Source organism: Triticum dicoccoides, chromosome 7A (genome assembly GCF_002162155.2).
Source record: "Triticum dicoccoides isolate Atlit2015 ecotype Zavitan chromosome 7A, WEW_v2.0, whole genome shotgun sequence".
NCBI lineage: Eukaryota > Viridiplantae > Streptophyta > Magnoliopsida > Poales > Poaceae > Triticum > Triticum dicoccoides.
The window spans coordinates 279,633,502-279,649,393 of NC_041392.1; positions in this window are offsets into that span (position 1 = coordinate 279,633,502).

The window sequence follows — 15,892 nt, forward strand, 5'->3', positions numbered from 1 at the left end:
GGCCTCGGGCACCTCGGGCGTGGCGGCGGACGGCTCGAGCCCGGGCGGGTCCGCGATGGGCCGCGGCGGGCCTAACGCGGGGAGGAGAGAGAGGAGGGTCAGCGCGGATGAGGTGGCGGCGCCTGGTTGGTGGAAATCGGCGGCGGAGTGACATGGCGGAAGCTGATAGGTCGGAGTGAGGTGGCCGGGCGGGGTGGACATGTCCGGCCGCCGGGCGGACGTGTCCGGCGGCGCAAGGAGGATGAAGGTTAGGGTTCATCCACGAATTTCGGGAGGGGAGCACATATTTATAGGTAGAGGGAGCTAGGAGAGTCCAAATGAGGTGCGGTTTTCGGCAACGCGATCGTGATCAAACGCTCTAGATGATGGAGAGGGTTTTGGTGGGTTTTGGGCCGCTTTAGAAGGGTGTTGGGCTGCAACACACACGAGGCCTTTTTGGTCCCTCGGTTAACCGTTGGAGCATCAAACGAAGTCCAAATGGTATGAAACTTGATAGGCGGTCTACCGGTAGTAAACCAAGGCCGCATGGAAAGTCTCGGTCCAATCCGGAAATGTTTAATCCCCACACATGAAAGAAAGGTAGAAATGACCACCGGAGGAGAACGGAGCGCCGGATTGCAAAACGGACAACGGGGAAAATGCTCGGATGCATGAGATGAACATGTATGCAAATGAAATGCACATGATGACATGATATGCAATGCATGACACACAAGCAATGACAAGGCAACAGCAGCGAATAACTGGACGACACCTGACACATCAGTCACGGGGCATTACACATGGTATGCCCCTCTGGATCGGCTGTGGAGTTCGAAGGATGTGTATATGGATTTGGCGGCGAGCGCTGCCGATGCGGCCAAGTACTTCCAGGTTCAGACGGACCATGGAGTAGACCAGCTGTTTTGGAGACAATTCCATTCTCCTGAGCGTCCACTTTCATTGACTGACCAATTAGCCGGATGGGCCGAACTAAATAGGTTGTCCGGACTCTCTATGAGGTCTGTTGTGGATCAGCTATGGCCGGGAAGGTCAAAACCGAACAGCTATTTCAGCTTGGTGCAGCAGGTCCTTGACGTGGTGCCGCGCATTAATGCGATGAGGAGGTCGGCGTGCATAGAGGGCGCACGGATTGCCTTTGCCCGTGTTAAGGCATATTGGGCGGAGATGGATGCTACCAATGTTGCAGCGCGGGATTCGGCTATAGGTTGAAAGGCTGCCGAGCACTACTTTGAAGAAGTTCTTGAGGGTGCCCATTTGATAGAGACCCAGTGCTCAAAAAATATTATGTTTGAGTGATATGTAATCTCATTGTAAGCGAAATGCTTTTATAAATTTTTATAAGGCTATTTTTATACTTTTGCCTGAAAGTAATATGATGCCTCCTGGGCGGCCGTTTATGTATACATGTGTATAACCTAAAAGATTGCAGCCGTCGGCTTCAACCCTCACACATATAATGCGGAGGTGCTCGCAAAAACACGCATTCACACTTAACCCAACGTCTTGGTCCTATTAAGGAGGTGATAGCGGAGCGAGCGAGGCAACCAAACTATAACGCTTTAGCACTTTCACTTAGCCATAGGAGTTTGACAGTGGGGCTACTAGATAGCCCCTGGTGGCTCCGCATTCTCCCGATCTCGGGGTGCGTACATGCCTGGCCGGGAAACGACACTTTGTTAAGGCGGAGGAATTCTAACATTCCCATAGGTCATCGAGTGGTTGACCAGTCTCACGCTATATCATGACAGTCAGTTTTTGGCTTTCTCTACTGAGGTGCTCGTCCGGATGAACCAGGGCACAATCGCAGTAGTTCTCCTGGTGCTACCTTAGCCGGCAAGGCAGAACGTAAGGCACCAAAACACAGGAGCCGGGCAAACCCAACATTTGACCAAAGACAATGATTCGGAGCTGATGCATATAGGGCCAAACTCGCGACGCCAAACACTCCCTAAGGTATTTGGTCTTTGTGGTATAAACCAGGCATAAATATTGGCCTTTGTAAGAAGCCCCGTGTATCCAGGTACGTGCATTGTTCTGGCGTGGCCACATGCCAAGACGTCAGCATCCTTCTCAACGGTGGATATGTATCAACAAGAGACAGTAAAAAAGGTTTACGCAGGGTCTTAATCTAAAAAGAATCCTTGGAGCGGGTCCCTGTTGCATGTCTGCGCCTGTGTCTCCGTTGTGCCGTATCCTGGACGGGTGTAGCACGATGATCGTCTGTAAAAGAGAGGAAGTTAAGTGAAAAAGTTGTCGTGCAAAAGGATAGTTTTTAAAGAAACCATGTATAATTCAAGATGATAAGAAATTGCCACTTGTCTGCGCGCGTTGAGCCCCTTGTATTGACAAATAGGGGTGTGACCACTTATTTCCGTATAAATAGCGGCGCCGGACTTGATTAGTTGTATCTGAGGTCTTGACGACCTATTGGATGCTTTCGCTTGTCCGGGCGCCTTTAGTGTGCGGCGGCCAAGGCAGCCTCACTCTCTTAGGCGCGCAGAGATCGCTTGATATTTCCGTGCATTGTAATGATGCCATGTGGACCAGGCATCTTGAGTGTGAGGGAGGCATAGTGTGGTATTGCATTAAAGCGAGCGAAAGCTTCGCGTCCGAGCAGTGCTTGATAGACACTTTGAAACGGAGCGATGTGGAAAGTTAAATGCTCGCGACGGAAGTTATCGGGGGAGCCGAATGTAACTTGTAGTAGGAGGGAGCCCGTACAACGAGCCCCTGGGCCTGGCGTTACTCCTTTAAAGGTAGTATTGCTATGGTGAATTTGTGTTGGGTCTAACCCCATCCCGCGGATTGTATCCTGATATATTAGGTTTAGGCTACTGCCACCGTCCATCAAGACCCTTGTGAAGTGATATCCACCAATGACTGGGTCTAATACCAGGGCAGCCCATCCGGCGTGTCGGATACTTGCTGATGGTCGAAAGTGATCGGTTGAGATGACCAGTGGCAGGACTTCGTGGTGACAGGCACTTGGGTATACTTTCCTGGGAGTACCGCATTGTTTTTTCCCTTGATTACGTGTAACACGTTTACTGTTTTGACTTCTGGTGGAAATTGCTTTTGTTCCCCCGTGTCTTGCTTGGGGGGCTCATCCTCGTCTTCACTTGGTGTATCCTCCCCCTTGTGTATGGCGTTGAGCTTGCCGGACTGCTTGAAGACCCAACATTCTCTGTGGGTGTGATTAGCAGGTTTACCAGGGGTACTATGAATCTGACATACTTGGTCCAAAATTTTGTTGAGGCTGGACAATTCGTCCCTGGTGCCTTTAGGGGGCGGCTTTTGTCCTGGCCGAGAGCTTTTGAATCCGGCATTTACTGCCGTGCCCTTCGTGCTGTCTTCTTTATTCCGACATTTGTTATTGTTGTTGCGCCGTGATTTCCCGTTTCCATCTCTAACTTCAGATGTACTGGGGTCGCTGGTGCTGCATCTGGCTAGCCAGCTGTCCTCTCCCGCGCAAAAGCGGGTCATGAGGTTTGTTAATGTGGCCATCATTCTCGGCTTATTTTGGCCGAGGTGTCTAGCGAGCCATTCGTCACGGACGCTATGCTTGAAAGCTGCTAAGGCTTCGGCGTCCGTACAGTCGACAATTTGGTTCTTTTTAGTAAGAAACCTGTTCCAAAGCTTTCGGGCTGACTCTCTGGGCTGTTGAGTTATATGACTCAAATCGTCCGCATCCGGAGGTCGGACATAAGTCCCTTGAAAATTTGCCCGAAAGGCGTCTTCGAGCTTTTCCCAACTTCCAATGGAGCTTTCGGGGAGGCCTTTGAGCCAGTGACGAGCTGGCCCTTTGAGCTTGAGGGGTAGGTACTTGATGGCGTGGAGATCATCTCCTCGAGCCATATGGATATGAAGGATGTAGTCCTCAATCCAGACCCCAGGGTCTGTTGTTCCGTCATATGCCTCTATGTTTACGGGCTTGAATCCCTCTAGAAATTCGTGGTCCAGCACCTCATCGGTGAAACATAGGGGGTGTGCGGCACCCCTGTAGCTGGGTGTACCGCGTTGTTAGGATGTTTATTGTGTTGCATTGTATGCTGGGGCGCACTTGCGTGGTCCATAGATGGATCTTATTGCACCGTTCTTTGGGTGCGAGCCCTCGCATTGGTTGCCTGTTGTATGGTGAGCAGCGTTGTATGCCGCTCTGTGTTGGTAGAGGGGTCATCTATCCGACCAGGTGGCTGCTTTGATATTTGGTTGTGGGGGGTCTGAGGCCTCCTCATCAAATTCGGGTAGCAGCTTCCGCTTTGGGTAGCTCTTGTAGGGGCGATTGTCGCCGTACCTTGCTGCTGTGTTGAGTATTTTACTCCATCTGATTTGGAGTGTGTCTTGCGCGGCCTTGAGCCTTTGCTTCTGCTTTTTCAAACTCCTCGCGGTGGCAACAAGCCTTTTACGGGCAGTCTGCTGCTCCGGGTGCCTGTCCGGCATTATGTCATCCGGACCATCATCCTTGATAGGATTTGTTTGTTCGGTTTGATTATCCGGATTGCCGTTGTTCGGCAGCGGTTCGCCCTGCTCCAGCGCTGGGTCTGTGTGATTGCTATTTCTGTCGAGGCGGGATTTGGGGCGACGCTTGGGTCGCTGCTTTGACTGCTTTTCGAGGGAACAAGCCTTCGGTGCGTCCTTCCGCTCTTTGTTGTCATCTTTTGGTGCGTCCACCATGTATACGTCATATGACGAGGTGGCGTTCCAGGGCCCAATAGGCGCTGGTTCTTCATCGTCTCCTTCATCGGCGTCCATACCATCGATGTCTTCGGAGTCGAGGTCGAGCATGTCGGTTAAATCGTCGACGGTGGCTACAAAGTGGGTGGTGGCTGGGCTTTGAATTTCTTCATCGTCCGTATCCCAATCTCGCTGACCGTAGTCCGGCCAGGGCCCTCCTGATAAAGAGAGAGACTTTAGTGATTTCATAACATCGCCGAAGGGCGAGTGCTGAAAGATGTCCACGGCAGTAAACTCCATGATCGGCGCCCAATCGGATTCGATCGGCAGAGGCGCGAATGGTTCGGAGTCCGGAGAGGAGTCCGGCTCCTTGAAATCATGAGTTTCGCGGAGTGCGGGGCTGGTGTTCGGCTCAATCGCTGTTAAGATCGCAGCCCCAAGGCGGCGTCCAACCATCCGTCCTCGATCGATGCGGTTGGTTCCGAATTAAGGGTCGAAGATGATGCGGGTGCGGCCTCCAGGGCACTGTTCGGCGGCAGAGCTAGATCATGCTCGTCGGGACAGTGCGGCGCGCTCGGCAGTGGCTCGAATCCGTCGAAGATCAAGTCCCCGCGGATGTCAGTCGTGTAGTTTAAACTTCCAAATCTGACCTGACGGCCAGGGGCGTAGCTTTCGATCTGCTCGAGACGGCCAAGCGAATTGGCCCGTAGTGCGAAGCCGCCAAAGACGAAGATCTATCCGGGGAGGAAGGTCTCACCCTGGACTGCATCACTATTGATGATCGTAGGAGCCATCGAGCCTGACGGCGACGACACAGAGGAACTCTCAACGAAAGCACCAATGTCGGTGTCAAAACCGGCGGATCTCGGGTAGGGGGTCCCGAACTGTGCGTCTAGGCCGGATGGTAACAGGAGGCAAGGGACACGAAGTTTTACCCAGATTCGGGCCCTCTCGATGGAGGTAAAACCCTACGTCCTGCTTGATTAATATTGATGATATGGGTAGTACAAGAGTAGATCTACCACGAGATCGAAGAGGCTAAACCCTAGAAGCTAGCCTATGGTATGATTGTTGATGTGTATGTTGTCCTACGGACTAAAACCCTCCGGTTTATATGGACACCGGAGAGGGTTAGGGTTACACAAAGTCGGTTACAATGGTAGGAGATCTTCATATCCGTATCACCAAGCTTGCCTAACACGCCAAGGAAAGTCCCTTCCGGACACGGGACGGAGTCTTTAATCTTGTATCTTCATAGTCCAGGAGTCCGGCTGAAGGTATAGTCCGGCTATCCGAACACCCCCTAATCCAGGACTCCCTCAGTCACCGAGATTGGTCTTACTGACCTATGCAAGATGGCGGAGGCTGATGATATTCGCAAGTACACGCTACTCAACCTCACGGCGAAGGACATCACCTGCTCCGGCCTATCACAAAATCTGTTCAGGAACGTTATGCATCTCTGCCATGCGAAGCTCATCTGGGACCGACTCTTTGAGGTCTATGAAGGCCATCGATCTCACCATGAACCCTGGTTTGAGGACTTTATGGAATCGCGCAAGGCTATGACTTTCAATCCAGAATCATCATCCTCTGCACCATGCCTTATGGCAAAAGGTGCCAAGGTAACTGAATGCTACCTATCTGAGTTGAGTGATGATGAATCTGGTGATGAATTTGGACCCAGTTATGTCAAACTTGCTTCCCTTGCCACTAAACTACAAAGAGCTTTGGAAAAAGTTCAAAACATGCTAGATGAGAGCGACGATATGTTCGGTGAAGAAATGGATCGTTCTAAAGCTTTGGCTGAAAGTCTTCAGGGACAACGGTCCAAGTTTGATAACCTTCAGAGTCATCATAACACTCTCTTATCTGATCATGAGAAGCTTTCTTACGATTTTCTTCAAAGAAAGCAAGATCTTGAAGAGTTAAGAGTGAGTTATGAAGATCTTCAGAAGGAGCGTGATTCATTACTTGCTCAACAAATCAGTGCTACTCGGGAAGAATTTATTCCTCCAAGTTTGAAATGCATTGAACGTGAATCTGCTAATTCTTCACCTGAATGCTCAAATGCTTCTATTGCTGCAAATTCTTCACTTGTCTCTGCAATCACTAATTCCTCATCTGAGGATGCTGCTAGTATCACTGACCATGCAGGGCTGAAGGAATTGTATGTGACAGGCATGTACAAAAGCCTCAAAGGGCATCAGGCTCTTTGTGATGTGCTTAAGAAGCAGATCCTCAACAGGGACCCTAGGAAAGAGGGTATTGCCTTTGAGAGGAAACTCAATGCTGATGGGACCTACTGGAAACTTGAGAAGTACCCCAAAACCTCATGGGTTCATACAAAGGGACCTTCAGTGGATCCATCTACTTTATCTAGCTTTACATGTGAATCTTCATATTCTTCTGATGAGTCATTTGACACCAATTACAAACTGTTCAAAAATCAGAATGGTGAAGTATTTGCTAGATATGTTGGCACTAACTACAGGAATGACCCCCCTATGAAGAAAATCTGGGTTCCCAAAAGGTGCCTTGAAAGTCTTCAGGTGAATGTCATCATGACACCTAATAACCCACAAGTATAGGGGATCACAGTAGTTTTCGAGGGTAGAGTTGATACGTCTCCAATGTATCTATAATTTTTGATTGTTCCATGCTATTATATTATCTGTTTTGGATGATAATGGGCTTTATTTTACACTTTTTATATTTTTTTGGGACTAACCTATTAACCGGAGGCCCGGCCCAAATTGTTGTTTTTTGCCTATTTCAGTGTTTCGCAGAAAAGGAATATCAAACGGAGTCCAAACGGAAGGAAACCTTTGGGAGCGTGATTTTTGGAACAAACATAATCCACGGGACTTGGAGTGGACGTCAAGAAACAATCAAGGAGGCCACGAGGCAGGGGGCGCGTCCTCCACCCTCGTGGGCCCCTCGTTGCTCCATCGACCTACTTCTTCCTCCTATATATATCCATCTACCCCGCAAACATCCAGGAGCACCATGAAACCCTATTTCCACCGCCGCAACCTTCTGTACCCAAGACATCCCATCTTGGGGCCTTTTCCGGAGCTCCGCCGGAGGGGGCATTGATCACGAAGGGCCTCTACATCAACTCCATGGCCCCTCCGATGATGTGCGAGTACTTTACCTCAGACCTTTGGGTCCATAGTTATTAGCTAGATGGCTTCTTCTCTCTCTTTGGATCTCCATACAAAGTTATCCTTGATTCTCTTGGAGATCTATTCGATGTAACTCTTTTTATGGCATGTTTGTCGAGATACGATGAATTGCGGGTTTATGATCAAGATTATCTATGAACAATATTTGAATCTTCTCTGAATTCTTTTATGTATGATTGGTTATCTTTGCAAGTATCTTTGAATTATCAGTTTGGTTTGGCCTACTAGATTGATCTTTCTTGCAATGGGAGAAGTGCTTAGCTTTGGGTTCAATCTTGCGGTGCTCGATCCTAGTGAGAGAAAGGGAAACGACATGTATTGTATTGTTGCCATCGAGGATAAAAAGATGGGGTTTATATCATATTGCATGCGTTTATCCCTCTACATCATGTCATCTTGCTTAAGGCATTACTCTGTTCTTATGAACTTAATACTCTAGATGCATGCTGGATAGCGGTCGATGTGTGGATTAATAGTAGTAGATGCAGGCAGGAGTCGGTCTACTTGTCACAGACGTGATGCCTATAAATATGATCATACTAGATATTCTCATAATTATTCGCTTTTCTATCAATTGCTCGACAGTAATTTTTTCACCCACCATAATACTTATGCTATCTTGAGAGAAGCCACTAGTGAAAACCTATGGCCCCCGGGTCTATTCTCCATCATATAAGTTTCCAATCTATTTTATTTTGCAATCTATATCACAAAATACCAAAAATATTTATCTTATTATCATTATCTCTATCAGATCTCACTCTTGCAAGTGGCCGTGAAGGGATTGACAACCCCTTTATCGTGTTGGTTGCGAGGTTCTTATTTGTTTGTGTAGGTACGAGGTGACTCGCGCATGGTCTCCTACTGGATTGATACCTTGGTTCTCAAAAACTGAGGGAAATACTTACGCTGCTTTGCTGCATCACCCTTTCCTCTTCAAGGGAAAACCAACGCAGTGCTCAAGAGGTAGCAAGAAAGATTTCTGGCGCCGTTGCCGGGGAGATCTACGCCAAATCAAGACATACCAAGTACCCATCACAACTCTTATCCTTCGCATTACATTATTTTCCATTTGCCTCTTGTTTTCCTCTCCCCCACTTCACCCTTGCCGTTTTATCCACCCTCTTTTTCCGTTCCCCTTCTCCTTTTTTAATTTGTCTCTTTTGCTTCTTCGCTTGTTTGCTTGTGTGTTGGATTGCTCGCTTGTCACGATGGCTCAAGATAATACTAAATTGTGTGACTTTGCCAATACCAACAATAATGATTTTATTAGCACTCCTATTGCTCTTTTTACCGATGCTGAATCTTGTGAAATTAATACTGCTTTGCCGAATCTTGTCATGAAAGATCCGTTTTCTGGCCTTCCTAGTGAAGATGCCGCTACCCATCTAAACAACTTTATTGATTTGTGTGATATGCAAAAGAAGAAAGATGTGGATAATGATATTGTTAAACTTAAGCTATTTCCGTTTTCGCTTAGAGATCGTGCTAAATCTTGGTTTTCGTCTTTCCCTAAAAATAGTATTGATTCATGGAATAAGTGCAAAGATGCTTTTATCTCTAAGTATTTTCCTCCTGCTAAGTTCATCTCTATTAGAAACGATATTATGAATTTTAAGCAACTTGATCATGAGCATGTTGCACAATCTTGGGAGAGGATGAAATTAATGATACGTAATTGCCCTACACATGGTTTGAATTTATGGATGATTATACAAAAAAATTATGCCGGATTGAATTTTCCTTCTAGAAATCTTTTAGATTTGGCCGTGGGAGGCACTTTTATGGAAATCACTTGAGGAGAAGCTACCAAACTCCTAGATAATATTATGGTTAATTATTCTCAATGGCACACGGAAAGATCTACTAGTAAAAAGGTGCATGCAATTGAAGAAATTAATGTTTTGAGTGGAAAGATGGATGAACTTATGAAATTGTTTGCTGATAAGAGTTCTCTTACTGATCCTAATGATATGCCTTTGTCTACTTTGATTGAGAATAATAATGAATCTATGGATGTGAATTTTGTTGGTAGGAACAATTTTTGTAATAACGCGTATAGAGGTAATTTTAATCCTAGGCCGTTTCCTAGTAATTCCTCTAATAATTATGGTAATTCCTACAACTATTCTTATGGAAATTATAATAAGATGCCCTCTGATTTTGAATCTAGTATTAAAGAATTTATTGGTTCGCAAAAGAGTTTCAATGCTTTGATTGAAGAAAAATTGCTTAAGATTGATGAATTGGCTAGGAACGTGGATAGAATTTCTCTTGATGTTTATTCTTTGAAACTTAGATCTATTCCACCCAAGCATGATATCAATGAGTCTCTCAAAGCCATGAGAATTTCCATTGATGAGTGCAAAGAAAGAACCGCTAGGATGCGTGCTAAAAAAGATTGCTTTGTAAAAGCGTGTTCTTCTAGTTTTCATGATAATAAATATGAAGATCTAAAAGTGATTGATGTGTCCCCTATTAAATCCTTGTTTTGAAATATGAATCTTGATAATCATGGGAGTGGAGATGAATCAACTTCAGTTAGAAGGCGTCCCAATGATTCAGAGTTTTCAGATCTTGATGCTAAAATTGTTAAAAGTGGGATTGAAGAGGTTAAAACTTTAAATAACAATGAACCCACTATCTTGGATTTCAAGGAATTTAATTATGATAATTGCTCTTTGATAGATTGTATTTCCTTGTTGCAATCTGTGCTAAATTCTCCTCATGCTTATAGTCAAAATAAAGCTTTTACTAAACATATCGTTGATGCTTTGATGCAATCTTACGAAGAAAAACTTGAGTTGGAAGTTTCTATCCCTGGAAAACTTTATGATGAGTGGGAACCTACAATTAAAATTAAAATTAAAATTAAATATCATGAATGCTATGCTTTGTGTGATTTTGGTGCTAGTGTTTCCACGATCCCAAAAACTTTGTGTGATTTGGTAGGTTTCTGTGAATTCGATGATTGTCCTTTAAACTTGCACCTTGCGGATTCCACTATTAAGAAACCTATGGGAAAGATTAATGATGTTATTATTGTTGCAAATAGGAATCATGTGCCCGTAGATTTCGTTGTTCTTGATATAGATTGCAATCCTTCATGTCCTATTATTCTTGGTAGACCTTTCCTTAGAACGATTGGTGCAATTATTGATATGAAGGAAGGGAATATTAGATTCCAATTTCCGTTAAGTAAAGGCATGGAACACTTCCCTAGAAAGAAAATTAAATTACCATATGAATCTATTATGAGAGCCACCTATGGATTGCCTACCAAAGATGGCAATACCTAGATCTATCCTTGCTTTTATGCCTAGCTAGGGGTGTTAAACGATAGCGCTTGTTGGGAGGCAACCCAATTTTATTTTTGTTTCTTGCTTTTTGTTCCTGTTTAGTAATAAATAATTTATCTAGCCTATGTTTCATTTGTGTTTTTTGTGTTTAATTAGTGTTTGTGCCAAGTAGAACCGTTGGGAAGACTTGGGGAAAGTCTTTTTGATCTTGCTGTAAAAAACAGAAACTTTAGCACTCACGATAATTCCTGCCATTTTTTACTGGAGAGTGCTATTTAGTTAATTATTCTTGAAGATGATTAACAGATAAATTCCTCACGTCCATCAATTTATTTTAGAATTTTTGGGGTTCCAGAAGTATTCGAAACCTACAGATTACTACAGACTGTTCTATTTTTGACAGATTCTGTTTTTCGTGTGTTGTTTGCTTATTTTGATGAATCTATGGCTAGTAATAGAGTTTATGAACCATAGAAAAGTTGTAATACAGTAGGTTTAACACCAATATAATAAATAATGAGTTCATTACAGTACCTTGAAGTGGTGGTTTGTTTTCTTTTACTAACGGAGCTCACGGAGATTTTCTTTTAAGTTTTGTGTTGTGAAGTTTTGAAGTTTTGGGTAAAGATTTGATGGATTATGGAACAAGGAGTGGAAAGAGCCTAAGATTGGGGATTCCCAAGGCACCCCAAGGTAAAATCCAAGGACAACCAAAAGCCTAAGCTTGGGGAAGCCCCGGAAGGCATCCCCTCTTTCGTCTTCGTCCATCGGTAACTTTACTTGGAGCTATATTTTTATTCGCCACATGATATGTGTTTTGCTTGGAGCGTCTTGTATGATTTGAGTCTTCGCTTTTTAGTTTACCACAATTATCCTTGCTGTACACGCCTTTTGGGAGAGACACACATAAATTGGAATTTATTAGAATACTCTATGTGCTTCACTTATATCTTTTGAGTTGGATAATTTTTGCTCTAGTGCTTCGCTTATATCTTTTAGAGCACGGCGGTGGTTCTATTTTATAGAAATAATTGATGTCTCATGCTTCACTTATATCATTTTGAGAGTCCTTCATAACAGCATGGTAATTCACTTTGGTTATAAATTTTAAATTCTAAGAGAAGTTGGATGCTTGATAGATGGTTTTGAGATATAAAGGTGGTAATATTATAGGTGTGCTAGTTGAGTAATTGTGAAATTGATGAATACTTGTGTTGAAGCTGGCAAGTCCCGTAGCATGCACATATGGTAAATGTTATGTGACAAATTTGAAGAATGGGGTGTTCTTTGATTGCTTTCCTTATGAGTGGCGGTCGGGGACGAGCGATGGTCTTTTCCTACCAATCTATCCCCCGAGGAGCATGCACGTAGTGCTTGGTTTTGATGAGTTGTACATTTTTGCAATAAGTATGTGAGTTCTTTATGACTAATGTCGAGTCCATGGATTATAAGCACTCTCACCCTTCCATCATTGCTAGCCTCTTCGGTACCGTGCATTACCCTTTCTCACCTTGAGAGTTGGTGCAAACTTCGACGGTGCATCCAAACCCCGTGATATGATACACTCTATCACACATAAGCCTCCTTATATCTTCCTCAAAACAGCCACCATACGTACCTATTATGGCATTTCCATAGCCATTCCAAGATATACTGCCATGAAACTTTCCACCGTTCCATTTATTAAGACACACATCATCATTGTCATATTGCTTTGCATGATCATGTAGTTGAAATCGTATTTGTGGCAAAGCCAGCGTTCATAATTTTTCATACATGTCACTCTTGATTCATCGCAATCCCGGTACACCGCCGGAGGCATTCACATAGAGTTATATTTTGTTCTAAGTTTTGAGTTGTAATTCTTGAGTTGTAAGTAAAAAGAAGTGTGATTATCATCATTATTAGAGCATTGTCCCAGTGAGGAAAGGATGATGGAGACTATGATTCCCCCACAAGTCGGGATGAGACTCCGGACGAAAAATAAAAAAAAGAAAAGAGGCCAAAAAAAGAAGGCCCAAATATAAAATGAAAAATGAGAGAAAAGGAGAGAAGGGACAATGTTACTATCCTTTTTCCACACTTGTGCTTCAAAGTAGCACCATGATCTTCATGATAGAGAGTCTCCTATGTTGTCACTTTCATATACTAGTGGGAATTTTTCATTATAGAACTTGGCTTGTATATTCCAATGATGGGCTTCATCAACTGCCCTAGGTCTTTGTGAGCAAGCGAGTTGGATGCACACCCACTTAGTTTCTTCGATGAGATTTCATATATTTATAGCTCTAGTGCATCTGTTGCATGGCAATCCCTACTCCTTGCATTGACATCAATCGGTGTGCATCTCCATAGCCCATTTATTAGCCGCGTCATGTGAGAATTTCTCCCTTTTTGTATTCTCACACAACCTCAATCATCATATTCTATTCCACCCATAGTGCTATGTCCATGGCTCGCGCTCATATATTGCGTAAAAGTAGAAAGAGTTTGAAAAGGCTAAGTATGAAACAATTGCTTGGCTTGTCATCGGGGTTGTGCATGATGAGAGCATTTTGTGTGACGAAAATGAAGCATGGACAAACTATATGACTTTGTAGGGATAAGTTTTCTTTGGCTATGGTATTTTGATAAGACATAATTGCTTGATTAGCATGTCAACAATAAACTTTTATCTTGAATCTTAAGGATCTGAACATTCATGCCACAATAGAGAAAAATACATTAAAGAATATTCTAGAAAGCATTCCACATCAAAAATTCTATTTTAGTCATTTACCTACTCGAGGACGAGCAGGAATTAAGCTTGGGGATGGTTGATACGTCTCCAACGTATCTATAATTTTTGATTGTTCCATGCTATTATATTATCTGTTTTGGATGATAATGGGCTTTATTTTACACTTTATATTATTTTGGGACTAACCTATTAACCAGAGGCCCAACCCAAATTGATGTTTTTGGCCTATTTCAGTGTTTCGCAGAAAAGGAATATCAAAAGGAATGAAACCTTCGGGAGCGTGATTATTGGAGCAAACGTGATCCAGGGGACTTGGAGTGGACGTCAAGAAACAATCAAGGAGGCCACAAGGCAGGGGGCACGCTTACCCCCCTGGGCGCGCCCTCCACCCTCGTGGGCCTCTCGTTGCTCCATCGACCTACTTCTTCCTCCTATATATATTCATATACCCCGCAAACATCCAGGAGCACCATGAAACCCTATTTCCACCGCCGCAACCTTCTGTACCCAAGAGATCCCATCTTGGGGCCTTTTCCGGAGCTCCGCCAGAGGGGGCATCGATCACGGAGGGCCTCTACATCAACTCCATGGCCCCTCCGATGATGTGTGAGTACTTTACCTTAGACCTTCGGGTCCATAGTTATTAGCTAGATGGCTTCTTCTCTCTCTTTGGATCTCAATACAAAGTTCTCCTCGATTCTCTTGGAGATCTATTCGATGTAACTCTCTTTGCGGTGTGTTTGTCGAGATCCGATGAATTGTGGGTTTATGATCAAGATTATCTATGAACAATATTTGAATATTCTCTAAATTCTTTTATGTATGATTGGTTATCTTTGCAAGTCTCTTCGAATTATCAGTTTGGTTTGGCCTACTAGATTGATCTTTCTTGCAATGGGAGAAGTGCTTAGCCTTGGGTTCAATCTTGCGGTGCTCAATCCTAGTGACAGAAAGGGAAACGACACGTATTGTATTGTTGCCATCGAGGATAAAAAGATGGGATTTATATCATATTGCATGAGTTTATCCCTCTACATCATGTCATCTTGCTTAAGTCGTTACTCTGTTCTTATGAACTTAATACTCTAGATGCATGCTGGATAGCGGTCGATGTGTGGAGTAATAGTAGTAGATGCAGGCAGGAGTCGGTCTACTTGTCACGGACGTGATGCCTATATACATGATCATAACTAGATATTCTCATAATTATTCGCTTTTCTATCAATTGCTTGACAGTAATTTGTTCACCCACTGTAATACTTATGCTATCTTGAGAGAAGCCACTAGTGAAACCTATGGCCCCCGGGTCTATTCTCCATCATATAAGTTTCCAATCTATTTTATTTTGCAATCTTTACTTTCAATCTATATTATAAAAATACCAAAAATATTTATCTTATTATCATTATCTCTATCAGATCTCACTCTTGCAAGTGGTCGTGAAGGGATTGACAACCCCTTTATCGCGTTGGTTGCGAGGTTCTTATTTGTTTTTGTAGGTATGAGGTGACTCGCACATGGTCTCCTATTGGATTGATACCTTGGTTCTCAAAAACTGAGGGAAATACTTACGCTGCTTTGTTGCATCACCCTTTCCTCTTCAAGGGAAAACCAACGCAGTGTTCAAGAGGTAGCAAGAGTATTCAACCCAAATTTATTGATTCGACACAAGGGGAGCCAAAGAATATTCTCAAGTATTAGCAGCTGAGTTGTCAATTCAACCACACCTGGAAAACTTAATATCTGCAGCAAAGTATTTAGTAACAAAGTAATATGATAGTACCGGTAACGGTAGCAAAAGTAACAGTAGTAGTTTTGTAGTAATTGTAACAGTGGCAACGGGAAAGCAACTAAGCAAAGATCAATATGTGAAAAGCTCGTAGGCAATGGATCAGTGATGGATAATTATGTCGGATGTGATTCCTCATGCAATAGTTATAACATAGGGCGACACAGAACTAGCTCCAGTTCATCAATGTAATGTAGGC